This window comes from Zalophus californianus, chromosome 10 (genome assembly GCF_009762305.2).
Source record: "Zalophus californianus isolate mZalCal1 chromosome 10, mZalCal1.pri.v2, whole genome shotgun sequence".
Classification (NCBI taxonomy): domain Eukaryota; kingdom Metazoa; phylum Chordata; class Mammalia; order Carnivora; family Otariidae; genus Zalophus; species Zalophus californianus.
The window spans coordinates 91,644,957-91,658,082 of NC_045604.1; positions in this window are offsets into that span (position 1 = coordinate 91,644,957).

Below are 13,126 nucleotides of genomic sequence, written 5' to 3' on the forward strand. Positions count from 1 at the left end.
ATTGAGGTTTTGATTTGGATTTCCCTGATGCCGAGCAATGTTGAGCATTTTTCATGTGCCTGTTGGCCATTTGGATGTCTTCTTTGGAGAAATGTCTGTTCATGTCTTCTGCCCATTTCTTGATTGGATTATTTGTTCTTTGGGTGTTGAGTTTGATAAGTTCTTTATAGATTTTGGATACTAGCCCTTTATCTGATATGTCATTTGCAAATATTTTCTCCCATTCTGTCGGTTGTCTTTTGGTTTTGTGGACTGTTTCTTTTGCTGTGCAAAAGCTTTTTGTCTTGATGAAATCCCAATAGTTCATTTTTGCCCTGGCTTCCCATGCCTTTGACGATGTTTCTAGGAAGAAGTTGCTGCGGCTAAGGTCGAAAAGGTTGCTACCTGTGTTCTCCTTTAGGATTTGGATGGACTCCTGTCTCACGTTTAGGTCTTTCAACCATTTGGAGTCTATTTTTGTGTGTGGTGTAAGGAAATGGTCCAGTTTCATTCTTCTGCATGTGGCTGTCCAATTTTCCCAACACCATTTGTTGAAGAGACTGTCTTTTTTTCCACTGGACATTCTTTCCTGCTTTGTCAAAGATAAGTTGACCATAGAGTTGAGGTTCCATTTCTGGGCTCTCTATTCTGTTCCATTGATCTATGTGTCTGTTTTTGTGCCAGTACCATACTGTCTTTATGATGACAGCTTTGTAATAGAGCTGGAAGTCCGGAATTGTGATGTCGCCAGCTTTGCTTTTCTTTTTCAATATTCCTCTGGCTATTCGGGGTCTCTTCTGGTTCCATACAAATTTTAGGATTATTTGTTCCATTTCTTTGAAAAAAGTGGATGGTATTTTGATGGGGATTGCATTGAATGTGTAGATTGCTCTAGGTAGCATTGACATCTTCACAATGTTGATTCTCCCAATCCATGAGCATGGAACGTTTTTCCATTTCTTTGTGTCTTCTTCAATTTCTCTCATGAGTATTTTATAGTTTTCTGAGTACAGATCCTTTGCCTCTTTGGTTAGATTTATTCCTAGGTATCTAATGGTTTTGGGTGCAATTGTGAATGGGATCGACTCCTTGACTTGTCTCTCTTCTGTCTTGTTGTTGGTGTATAGGAATGCCACTGATTTCTGTGCATTGATTTTATAGCCTGCTACTTTACTGAATTCCTGTATGAGTTCTAGCAGTTTTGGGGTGGAGACTTTTGGGTTTTCCACATACAATATCATATCATCTGCAAAGAGTGAGAGTTTGACTTCCTCTTTGCCGATTTGGATGCCTTTGATTTCTTTTTGTTGTCTGATTGCTGTGGCTAGGACTTCTAATACTATGTTGAATAGCAGTGGTGAGAGTGGACATCCCTGCCGCGTTCCTGACCTTAGGGGAAAGGGTCTCAGCCTTTCCCCATTGAGAATGATATTCGCTGTAGGTTTTTCATAGATGGCTTTTATGATATTGAGGTATGTACCCTCTATCCCTATACTCTGAAGAGTTTTGATCAAGAAAGGATGTTGTAATTTGTCAAATGCTTTTTCTGCATCTATTGAGAGGATCATATGATTCTTGTTCTTTCTTTTGTTAATGTATTGTATCACGTTGATTGATTTGCGGATGTTGAACCAGCCTTGCAGCCCAGGTATAAATCCCACTTGGTCATGGTGAATAATCCTTTTAATGTACTGTTGGATCCTATTGGCTAGTATTTTGGTGAGAATTTTTGCATCCATGTTCATCAAGGATATTGGTCTATAATTCTCTTTTTTGATGGGATCTTTGTCTGGTTTTGGGATCAAGGTAATGCTAGCCTCATAAAATGAGTTTGGAAGTTTCCCTTCCATTTCTATTTTTTGGAACAGTTTCAGGAGAATAGGTATTAATTCTTCTTGAAATGTCTGATAGAATTCCCCTGGGAAGCCATCTGGCCCTGGGCTTTTGTTTCTTGGGAGATTTTTGATGACTGTTTGAATTTCCTTAGTGGTTATAAGTCTGTTCAGGTTTTCTATTTCTTCCTGGTTCAGTTTTGGTAGTTGATACATCTCTAGGAATGCACCCATTTCTTCCAGGTTATCTAATTTGCTGGCATAGAGTTGCTCATAATATGTTCTTATAATTGTTTGTATTTCTTTGGTGTTGGTTGTGATCTCTCCTCTTTCATTCATGATTTTGTTGATTTGGGTCATTTCTCTTTTCTTTTTGATCAGTCTGGCCAGGGGTTTATCAATCTTGTTGATTGAGTTCTAGTTTCAAAGCATTGTGGTCTGAAAATATGCAGGGAATGATCCCAATCTTTTGGTACTGGTTGAGACCTGATTTGTGACCTAGGATGTGATCAATTCTGGAGAATGTTCCATGGGCACTAGGGAAGAATGTGTATTCCGTTGCTTTGGGATGGAATGTTCTGAATATGTCTGTGAAGTCCATTTGGTCCAGTGTGTCATTTAAAGTCTTTATTTCCTTGTTGATCTTTTGCTTAGAGGATCTGTCCATTTCAGTCAGGGGGGTGTTAAAGTCCTCCACTATTATTGTATTGTTGTCGATGTGTTTCTTTGCTTTTGCTATTAATTGCCTTATGTAATTGGCTGCTCCCATGTTTGGGGCATAGATATTTACAATTGTTAGATCTTCTTGTTGGATAGACCCTTTCAGTAGGATATAGTGTCCTTCCTCATCTCTTATTACAGTTTTTGTTTTAAAATCTAGTTTGTCTGATATAAGGATTGCCACCCCAGCTTTCTTTTGGTGTCCATTAGCATGATAAATGGTTTTCCACCCCCTCACTTTCAATCTGGGGGTGTCTTTGGGTCTAAAATGAGTCTCTTGCAGACAGCATATGGATGGGTCTTGTTTTTTAATCCAATCTGATAGCCTGTGTCTTTTGATTGGGGCATTGAGCCCATTTACATTCAGGGTAACTATTGAAAGGTATGAATTTAGTGCCATTGTATTGCCTGTAAGGTGACTGTTACTGTATGTTGTCTGTGTTCCTTTCTGATCTTTGCTGCTTTTAGGCTCTCTCTTTGCTTAGAGGACCCCTTTCAATATTTCTTGGAGGGCTGGTTTCGTGTTTGCAAATTCCTTTAGTTTTTGTTTGTTCTGGAAGCTTTTTATCTCTCCTTCTATTTTCAATGATAGCCTAGCTGGATATAGTATTCTTGGCTGCATATTTTTCTCGTTTAGTGCTCTGAAGATATCTTGCCAGTCCTTTCTGGCCTGCCAGGTCTCTGTGGATAGGTCTGTTACCAATCTAATGTTTCTACCATTGTAGGTTACATATCTCTTCTCCCGAGCTGCTTTCAGGATTTTCTCTTTGTCTCTGAGACTCGTAAGTTTTACTATTAGATGTCGGGGTGTTGACCTATTATTATTGATTTTGAGAGGGGTTCTCTGTGCCTCCTGGATTTTGATGCCTGTTTCCTTCCTCACATTAGGGAAGTTCTCTGCTATAATTTGCTCCAATATACCTTCTGCCCCCCTCTCTCTCTCTTCTTCTTCTGGGATCCCAATTATTCTAATGTTGTTTCGTCTTATCGAATCACTTATCTCTCGAATTCTGCCCTCGTGATCCTGTAGTTGTTTCTCCCTCTTTTTCTCAGCCTCTTTATTTTCCATCATTTGGTCTTCTATATCGCTGATTCTCTCTTCTGCCTCATTTATCCTAGCATTTAGTGCCCCCATTTTTGATTGCACCTCATCAATAGCCTTTTTGATTTCGATTTGGTTAGATTTTAGTTCTTTTATTTCTCCAGAAAGGGTTTCTCTAATAACTTCCACGCTTTTTTCAAGCCCAGCTAGTATCTTTAAAGTTATGATTCTGAACTCTAGGTCCGACATCGTACTAATGTCCGTATTGAGTAGGTCCCTGGCTGACGGTACTACCTCTTGTTCTTTCTGCTGAGGTGATTTTTTTCGTCTTGTCATTTTGTCCAGAGGAGAATAGATGAATGAGAGAACAAAATGCTAACAGGTTTACAACGTCCCCAGCAAATATACTGTATACAAATCAGAAAAGACCTGAAACCAGGGGAAAAGAAAGGGAAAGAAAGAAAAAAGAAAGAGAAAAAAAAAAGATAAAAACAGAAACAATACAATACAAAAAAAGCAGAATATGATCAAATATGATCAGGCTAGTGCATAGATCAGTGCCACACACTAGATTTTGGGTGTATTTTGGTCTGTTAGAAAAAAGTGCCTCCTAAAATTTTAAAGGAAGAAAGACATATATGTACAAATAAGGGTTGATACAATGAAGGGATGGAAGATGACTGTAAAGATGAAAATTATAAAAGATTTTATAAAAGGACTTGGTAAGGGTAGTTGTTTGAAAAAAGAAAGAAGATTTAAGAAAAAGAAAAAAAAAAGGAAAAAGGGAGAGAATGTGATCAGGCAGGAGACTAGAACAGAGCCATACACTAGTGATTTAGGGTATATTTTTATCTGTTAGAAGAAACTGTACCTCAAAATTTTAAAGAGAGAACAACTTATATATATATGCCAAAAATAAGGGTAGCTACTATGAAGGGATAAAATATGACTCTAAAAATGAAAAATAAAAAATGTTTTTTTTTTTTTTTTAAAAAGGGATTGAGAAGATGTTGGTTGAAAAAGGGAAAAAGAAAAATAAAAAAAAACAGGCAACAAAAATTAACTTTGATGAAATAACGAATCATGGTAAAAAAAAAAAAAAAAAGCCATGAATATGTGTGCAGTATTCCCCTAGCGCTGGAGTTCTCCCATTCCCCTTGATCGATCAACTTGGTCTTGGCTTGCTGGCTGTTTGTGCTGATCTTCTGGGGGAGGGGCCTGTTGCTGTGGTTTCCAAATGTCTTTGCCGGAGGCAGAATTGCCCCGCCCTTGTCGGTCCGGGCTAAGGAAGCTGCTCCGGTTTGCTCTCAGGAGCTTTTGTTCCCTGCAAGCTCTCCGTACAGCCTTGGAGGACCAGGGCAGAAATGGTGGCCTCCCAATCTCCACCCAGAGGAGCTGAGAACTCGGGGCCCCGCTCCTCAGTGTGCTCCCAGAGAAAAGCAGTCACTTCCGTGTCCCCGGTCTCCGGCCGCACTCTGTGCTCACCCGGCCTGTGATTGAGCGTTGCTATCTCTGGCACCCGACCCCGCGCGGAGTCTCCAAACCCAGCAGATCCCTGCAGTGCGTTCCCGCACCGCTCCTCCCTGGGAAGGAAGGGGAGTCTCCCCGGATCTGCCGCCTGCTGGGTCCCTGCTGGAGGAGCCGTGCCCCGACTGGGCCGCAGATCACAGTTTATGGCAACCCCGAGCTGAGAGCCCGCGACTCTGCTTCGTCTCTGCAGCCGGCTTCCCCGCTCTGATACCTGGGAGCTCTGCCGCACTCAGGCACCCCCGGTCTCTCTGTGACCCCAAGGGTCCTGAGACCACACTGTCCCGGGAAGATTCCACCCCCCACTTAGCCACTGCAGCGACGTCCCTCCACCGAGCCAACTTCTAAAAGGTCCGATTTTGTGTTCCGCGGCTCTAGCACTTGCCAGAAGCGGCCGGCGGAGGCCCCTCCCCTGCCGTCTATCCTCCCGAATATCGCCTCAGATTCACTTCTCCGCACGCCCTACCTTCCAGTAAGTGGTCGCTTCTCTGTTCAGAGAGTTGTTGCTACTCTCCTGTTCGATCTCCTGTTGAATTCGTAGGTGTTCAGAATGGTTTGATCCCTATTCAGCTGAATTCCTGAGACCAGACGAAATCTAGGTCTCCTATTCCTCCGCCATCTTGCTCCGCCCCCTTATGACTATTTTCTTTAGCTCACTTTATTGAAGGAATATATAATACATCTAACATACAAAATATGTGTTAATTGACTGTTTATGTTCTCAGTAAGGCTTCTGGTCAACAGTAGGCAATCAGTAATGAAATTTTGGGGGAGTTGAAAGTTACATGGAAAGTTTTGACTGCACAGGAGTCGGAACCCCTAACCCCTGCTTGAAACTTGTTCAAGTTTCAGCTGTATGTCTGTGTACCACCACCAAAAACAAGACATAAAATCGCAGACTCCAGAAGTTTCCCTTGTATCTCTTTCTAGTCAGTCTTCTTACCCCCACTGGTCATTTTCTGATTTCAGACTCTGTGTAGATTATATTTGCCTGTTCTTGATGTCATTTGATGGAATCATGCAGTATGTATTCCTTTGTCTTCTTTCACTCAGTGTGTTCTTTATTTATCCATGTTGTGAGTACTTATCAAAGATAAACAAAGCCAGATCTTAGTTAAAGTGGTGAGGACAGTTTTTAATCAGTAATAACTATTGCAATCAGAAAAGAGTCCAGCACGAATGAAACTCAACCTCGATTTGTACAGAGGGCTTTTTAAGAAAAGAATGAGGTAGTAAGGCCGGGGCCGAATAAAGTCAGGGAAGTAAAAGATTACAAAAAGTGGAATAGGTGTTGGTCCATTGTAGAACCACCTGGATTTGCTCACTGGGAGACAGGGGCCTGATTTTTCAGTGTTGGCTGAACAAACAGTAGCTACCTTGAGTTTTCTCAGGCAGGCACTAAGGGACTGGCATCATCCTAGGTGAGGGGCCTTGAGCTGTTAGAAACTACGTTAGTGTTTGGTCAACTCCATGTTGAGGCCTCAAGGTTGAGGCCTAGTTGAGAAGACTGCTCAGAGGACGCTGGCTAGTGTTTGGTCAAGAAGAGAGTCTTTATCAGTGTAAAGTAGTTTGCTCCTTTGTATGTAGTGTGCATATATCACAATTTGTTCATCTGTTCATCTGATGATTAGACATTTCTTTGTATCCAAGGTTTTGGTCATTGTGAATAAGTTACAATAAATATTCTTACAGAAGTCCTAAATTTCTCCTGAAATTGCTTAGTGAAATTGCTTAGCCACAGGGTGGGGATATACTGAACTGCTAGACTAATTTCCAAAGTGGTTTATCAGTTTACACTTCCCACCAGCAATATAGTAACACTCCAGTTGCTCAACATCCTCGTTAACATTCTCTGTTGTCAGTGAGGGTGAAATAGCATCTCATTATGGTTTCACACTGCATTTCCCTGGTGAGGAAATATAGTTAGGCATACTTCATGTGTTTATTGGGCATTCCTACATCTTTTGTGAACTGTTCATGTCTTTTGCCCATTTTTGTTGTTAATGTTTTTAGTTTAAACTTATGGGAGTTTATTATATATTCTGCTTAGGAATTCTTTGTCAGATAGATGCATGATAAATATACATGGATAGGGAAATGAAAATTTAAAATATTTACAATAGCATCAAAAACAAACTGGTTGAGGGGACTGAGTAGCTCAGTTGATGAATCATGTGACTTTTGATCTCAGTTCAGGTCTTGATCTCAGGGTTGTTAGTTCAAGCCCTGCATTGGGCTCCATGCTGGGTGTGGAGCCTACTTACAAAACAAAAACAACAAAAAAGCAAACTGGCTAGGAATAAATATCATGGAAGACATGAAACACCTTTATACAGAAAAGTGTAAAACATTGTTGAGAGGAATTCAAGATATGCTTTGTTCATGCATCGGAAGACTTGATGTCATCAAGATTTCTATTCTCCATGACTTGATTCATGGAAACAATGCAATCCCAGTCAAAATCCTAGCCATCTTTTTAAAATTGTATTTTATTTTTATTATTATTATTTTCTTCTTTTTCTGGGTTCTTCTTTTTTTTTTATTATGTTAGTCACCATACAATACATAATTACTTTTTCATGTAGTGGTCCATGCTTCATTGTTTTATTTTTTAAAGATTTTATTTATTTGAGAGAGAGAGAAAGACTGAGATAGCAACAGAGAGCACAAGTGGGAGGTGAGGGAGAAGTAGGTTCTCCCCCATCCCCCAACAGGGAGCCCCATGTGGAGCTTGATCCCAGGACCTGAGGATCATAACCAAGCCGAAGGCAGATGCTTAACTCACTTAGCCACCCAGGTGCCCCTACCGATCTTTTTTTTTCTAGAAGAAATGAACAAGTTGATTCTAAAATGTATATGGAAATGTAAAGGGTCTAGAATAGCCAAAAAAGTCTTCAAAAGAAGAACACAGTTGAAGAACTTACACTGTTTATTCCCACTTAATTTTAAGACTTATAGTAAAGCCACAGTAATCAAAGTCTTTGCTATAAAGACAGATCAGTGAACTGGAATAGAGAGTCCAAAAAATAGAGCAATCACAAGTACTGTCAGTTGATTTTTGTGCAGTGTCAAGTCAGTTCAGTGTGGAAACAGAAGTCTTTTTAGTGAATAATCCTTGGTGAACTGGATATTCAAGCAGAACCAAAATGGACCTCGACCCTGACCTCATTCTGTACACACACATTAATTCGGGATGGATCATAAACCTAAATATAAAACTGCACCAGGGACACCTCATTGGCTATGTCCCTTATGAGTCCGACTCTTAATTTTGGCTCAATCACGATCTCAGGATTATGAGATCAGTCCGGTGTGGAGTCAAGGAGTCAAGCACTGTGTCAGGCTTCATGCTCAGTGGGGAGTCTGCTTGAGATTATTCCCTCTGCCCCTCCCCGTGCACTCTCTCTCTAAAATAAATATCTAAAAAAAAAAAAAGCTAGAACCATAAAACATTTGTATGAAAACTTGGGAAAATAACCTGACAAACTTGGGGTAGGCAAATGATTTGTAGAACACAAAAAGCTCTAATTAGAAAGGAAAAACAAATACACTAAGAAAATGAACAGGAAAGACAGACTGGGAGAAAATATTCAGAATACATGTTCTTAAATGTTTTATTTTTTTCCAAAAATAATTTACTATTATTTAGATCCCTGGCATCCTATTATTCTATTCTGTACTAACTGTTTTTTTATTGTTTAAGTCAGATATGAGACATTGTACCACAGGAACTTTCTGTTTGGCTTCTCCTCCTTATTCACCCTCTGGTGAAAGTTGGTTCCTTTTCCATTAATGTCTTGCCCAGTGTTCAGGGACTACCTGCAATAGAGACAGTAGATTTCAGATTTTCTTAATCCTTGTGAAGTAACTGGCAGTTAGATGAAGCCAGAAGGCAATACCAGTAACTTCCTTTGAGAAGGAACGATAGCCTATGAGTCTTAGTTAATTGAGGCTCATTGTTGTTTTTTGTTTTTAGAAAATATTTTATTTGTTATTTATTTATTTGAGGCAAGAGAGAGAGATCGGGGTTGGGGGGGGCGCAGAGGGAAAGGAAGAAACAGAGTCTGCATTGAGCGTGGAGCCTAAACACGGTGTTTGATCTCACGACCCTGGGATCATAACCTAAGCCGAAATCAAGAGTTGGACACTTAAACCAACAGAGCCACACAGTCGCCCCTGTTTTTCATGGGGTGTTCTTTTTGTTTGTTTTAGATAACTAAACACTTAAGGCCTTGCAGATCTGCTGAGGAAAGCAACAGAACTCACAAGAAGGGAAACAAACTCAAAGTCTGTGTAGGTACAAAGTCTGTTGCCCTTAAGACTTTGCTTCTTGCCTTCCATTTATAACCAAGAATAAAACCATTAGAACATAGAAACCAAAAAATTGAGACTAAAGGATGCAAAAACACAATGATAAAATTAAAAATGAGAGGTAGAGCATATCTTAAAGGCCAGTATGCAGCACGCAGTTAAAATTCCCAACTTGAAAACTGATGCTAAGAGTATTGGATTGACTTTTGTAATTGCAGATATAAACATTGTAGGTACCTATATATGTACATACAGTGCACTGTATATACCTACAGATGCAGACACACATGCACACAGACACCATGTCAGCAACTGAAGTGTTGGGGGAGGGATGGAAGTCCAAGTGGGTAAGTAGGTTTGAAAAGCAATAGAATTAAGTTTCCTCCGAGGTTGCACAGCTTGAGGAAACAAACTTGACCTCTGTCTGTAAAGCGGTGCCTTCCACAGAGAGTGTTTCCGAAGGCTGTACATGTTCCTGTTTGTCCAGTGTGTGGAATAATGCCTGGCATTGTAGCCAGCACTCATGAGTGTTAATTAGAAGTGAAATGAAGCAGCCTCAGCCTCCACTCTCACTGGCTGGGAGAGCGGGGAGGGCCCCTTCCCATGCCCTCTGATGGAGAAATACCTGGTGGAGGGCATTTCTGCTGAAGGGGCCAAGTCAGTCAGTGCTTCTTGAATGAACAGGTGGCTGGAACAGATCAGTGTTTCCCACGGGAAGAATGTGAGATGACTTGAGGTGGCACCCAGATAGAAGTTTTACATTTCAATAGGTATTTACTACAGGGTGTGTTAGAAGAAAATATTAGGTAGCACGTCAGACCTGAGTACTAAAAAGAAGTGAGTTGATTTAAAGGAATATTAAGGGGCGTCTGGGTGGCTCAGTTGGTTGAGCATCTGCCTTTGGCTTGGGTCATGATCTCGGGGTCCCTGCTCAGCAGGGAGCCTGATTCTCCCTTTTTGTCACCCCCTGCCATTCCCTCTGCTTGGGCTCTCTCCCTTGCTTTCTCTCTCTCTCTCAAATAAATACATAAAATATTTAAAAAATATCTAAAGGAATATTAAATGGAGCAGGTGGTATGTGAACGTCATAAAAATTTAAGAGCAATAGTGGATTGAATGAACACTGAGAAAAGGTCTTTCTAAATATGGGATCTTTCATTCTTTGGGTTTTATTTGATTATTTAACTTTTTGAGAGTGAGAACACGTGTGAACAGTGGTAGGGAGGGGAGGGGAGAGAGAAAGATCCCAAGCAGGCTTCACGCCCAGTGCAGAGCCAGACGTGGGGCTCCATCTCAAGACTCTGAGATCACAACCTGAGCCTCAGCCAGGAGTCGGTTGCCCAACAGACTGCGCCACCCAGGTGCCCGTGATTCATTCTTGATGTGTCCTGCAGTCACTGTGCGTCACGTTAGAGTTGTCCTTATCTGTGCACATGGACGTGCTCGGTCTTCCTCGTGGCGTGGCTGGACCATTGCACCCGCAGCCCCTGGCTGCTTCAGGCCACGTACCATTTAAGGGCCGTTTGAATAAGGAGCACAAATCCTGATTGCTCTTCCAGAACCATCCATTGATACCTTCTGACGAGATCAAGAAAGACTCAGGAACACAGCCTACACCTGGAGGGTCGGGAGCTTGGAAAGAAATCTCAGAGCCGATGATGGCGATCTCTTCAGAAACTCAGCCTCGCCAGTGCCCTTGGCGGCTCGAAGGTCAATGTTGTGTGGAAACTCACAGATCTCTTGAATGGGAATACTTAACCAACTCATGTCACTCATCCTTTCCCTTTCGTTCTGTTCAAATTTTCTTAAAGGGCTTTTTCATAAACATAAAATTAGAATTCTAAGCAATAAGAAAAACATGGACTAACTGGCAGTGTTTCTTCTTTCCTTTTTCAGTCTTAAAATTGATGGTGTCTTAGAATGAAATATGGCATATGGTTAGTGTAGAAAATTTTAAAACAGAGAAATTAAAACACACCCCCCCCCGAAATCTCTGAGGTTTCTCCTGTTTCTCTGCTGTCCGTCAGCCTCCCTGCCTACCTTCTGCTACTGGAACATTCCAAGGCGCTTCCTGCCCCCATGCTGTTGTCCTTCATCTGGCATAAGCTCTTACTTTTCTTTGTCTCTGTCCCTGTGTCTTCCCGGGTTCCCCACTGTATCCCCAATGCCTGGCACTTAGCAGACACTCAACAAGTTTCGCTTGACTGGATCAAGAGTGTTAAACTGAGGGCGCATACAGAAGCTGCTCCTTGTCATCCAGGAGAGAGCAGTAGGAAGTACGGGGAGGAGCTCCTAGAGGAAGGCAGCTTGGTCAGCTATTCAGCAGGTAGAGCTGCTCAGTGGGGAAGCGAGTGTTTTCTTTGTGCCGCGTGCTCGGGCAGTGGCTCGGTGTTGTTGAAGGGTGCTTGCCCTGGATGTCAGGGTTGACCAGGTCATTTGGAAGACCCTTCCGACCAGACATCCATGTTTGCGGACTCGTGTCACTGGTCTGTGGTTGTTACTCAACTGCAGATATCGCTTTTACCACTAGGTGGCAATAGATGATGGCTTTGAGGACAGTGCTCGCCAAACCAACAGTGGGAACACAATTTTCTCTTTTAATTATTGAAATATAGTTGATCTGCACAATGTTATGTCATTTTCAGGTGTGCAACATAGTGATTCGACAAGTCTATGCATTACTCAACGCTGACCAGGATTAAGTACAGTCACCCTCTGTCATGGTACAGTCGTTATTACGATATTATTGACTATGTTCCAACGTCTACTTTTGTTTTTGTGAGTTATTTATATAAGTGAAAGTTTGTACCTCTTAATCCCCTTTATCAGTTTCGCCCATCCTCCCCCTCTTTTCCTCTGGCACCATTGGTTCTGTTTTGTTTGGAGAAGATTTTTCATGACACTTATACCCCAAACACATGCTTCAACAAAAGCTTAACAAAACAGTGTGAATTCTTACTGTATGTAATGCATATTGATATGTTCTTTTTTTCTTGAGTTCTTAAACGAGCAGGACTTAAAACTTGGCATTTTTAAAAATTTTTTATTGTTATGTTAATCACCATACATTACATCATTAGTTTTTGAGGTAGTGTTCCATGATTCATTGTTTGTGCATAACACCCAGTGCTCCACGCAGAATGTGCCCTCTTTAATACCCATCAACAGGCTAATCTATCCCCCCACCCCCTTCCCCTCTAGAACCCTCAGTTTGTTTTTCAGAGTCCATCGTCTCTCATGGTTTGTCTCACCCTCCGACTTACTCTCCTTCATTCTTCCCCTCCTGCTATCTTCTTCTTCTTTTTTTCCTTAACATATATTGCATTATTTGTTTCAGAAGTACAGATCTGTGATCCAACAGTCTTCCACAATTCACAGCGCTCACCATACCACATACCCTCCCCAATGTCTATCACCCAGCCACCCCATCCCTCCCACCCCCCACCACTCCAGCAACACTCAGTTTGTTTCCTGAGATTAAGAATTCCTCATATCAGTGAGGTCATATGATACATGTCTTTCTTTGATTGACTTATTTCACTCAGCATAACACCTTCCAGTTCCATCCACGTTGCTGCAAATAGCAAGATCTCATTCCTTTTGATGGTTGCATAATATTCCATTGTGTATATATACCACCTCTTCTTTATCCATTCATCTGTCGATGGACATCTTGGCTCTTTCCACAGTTTGACTATTGTGGACATTGCTACTA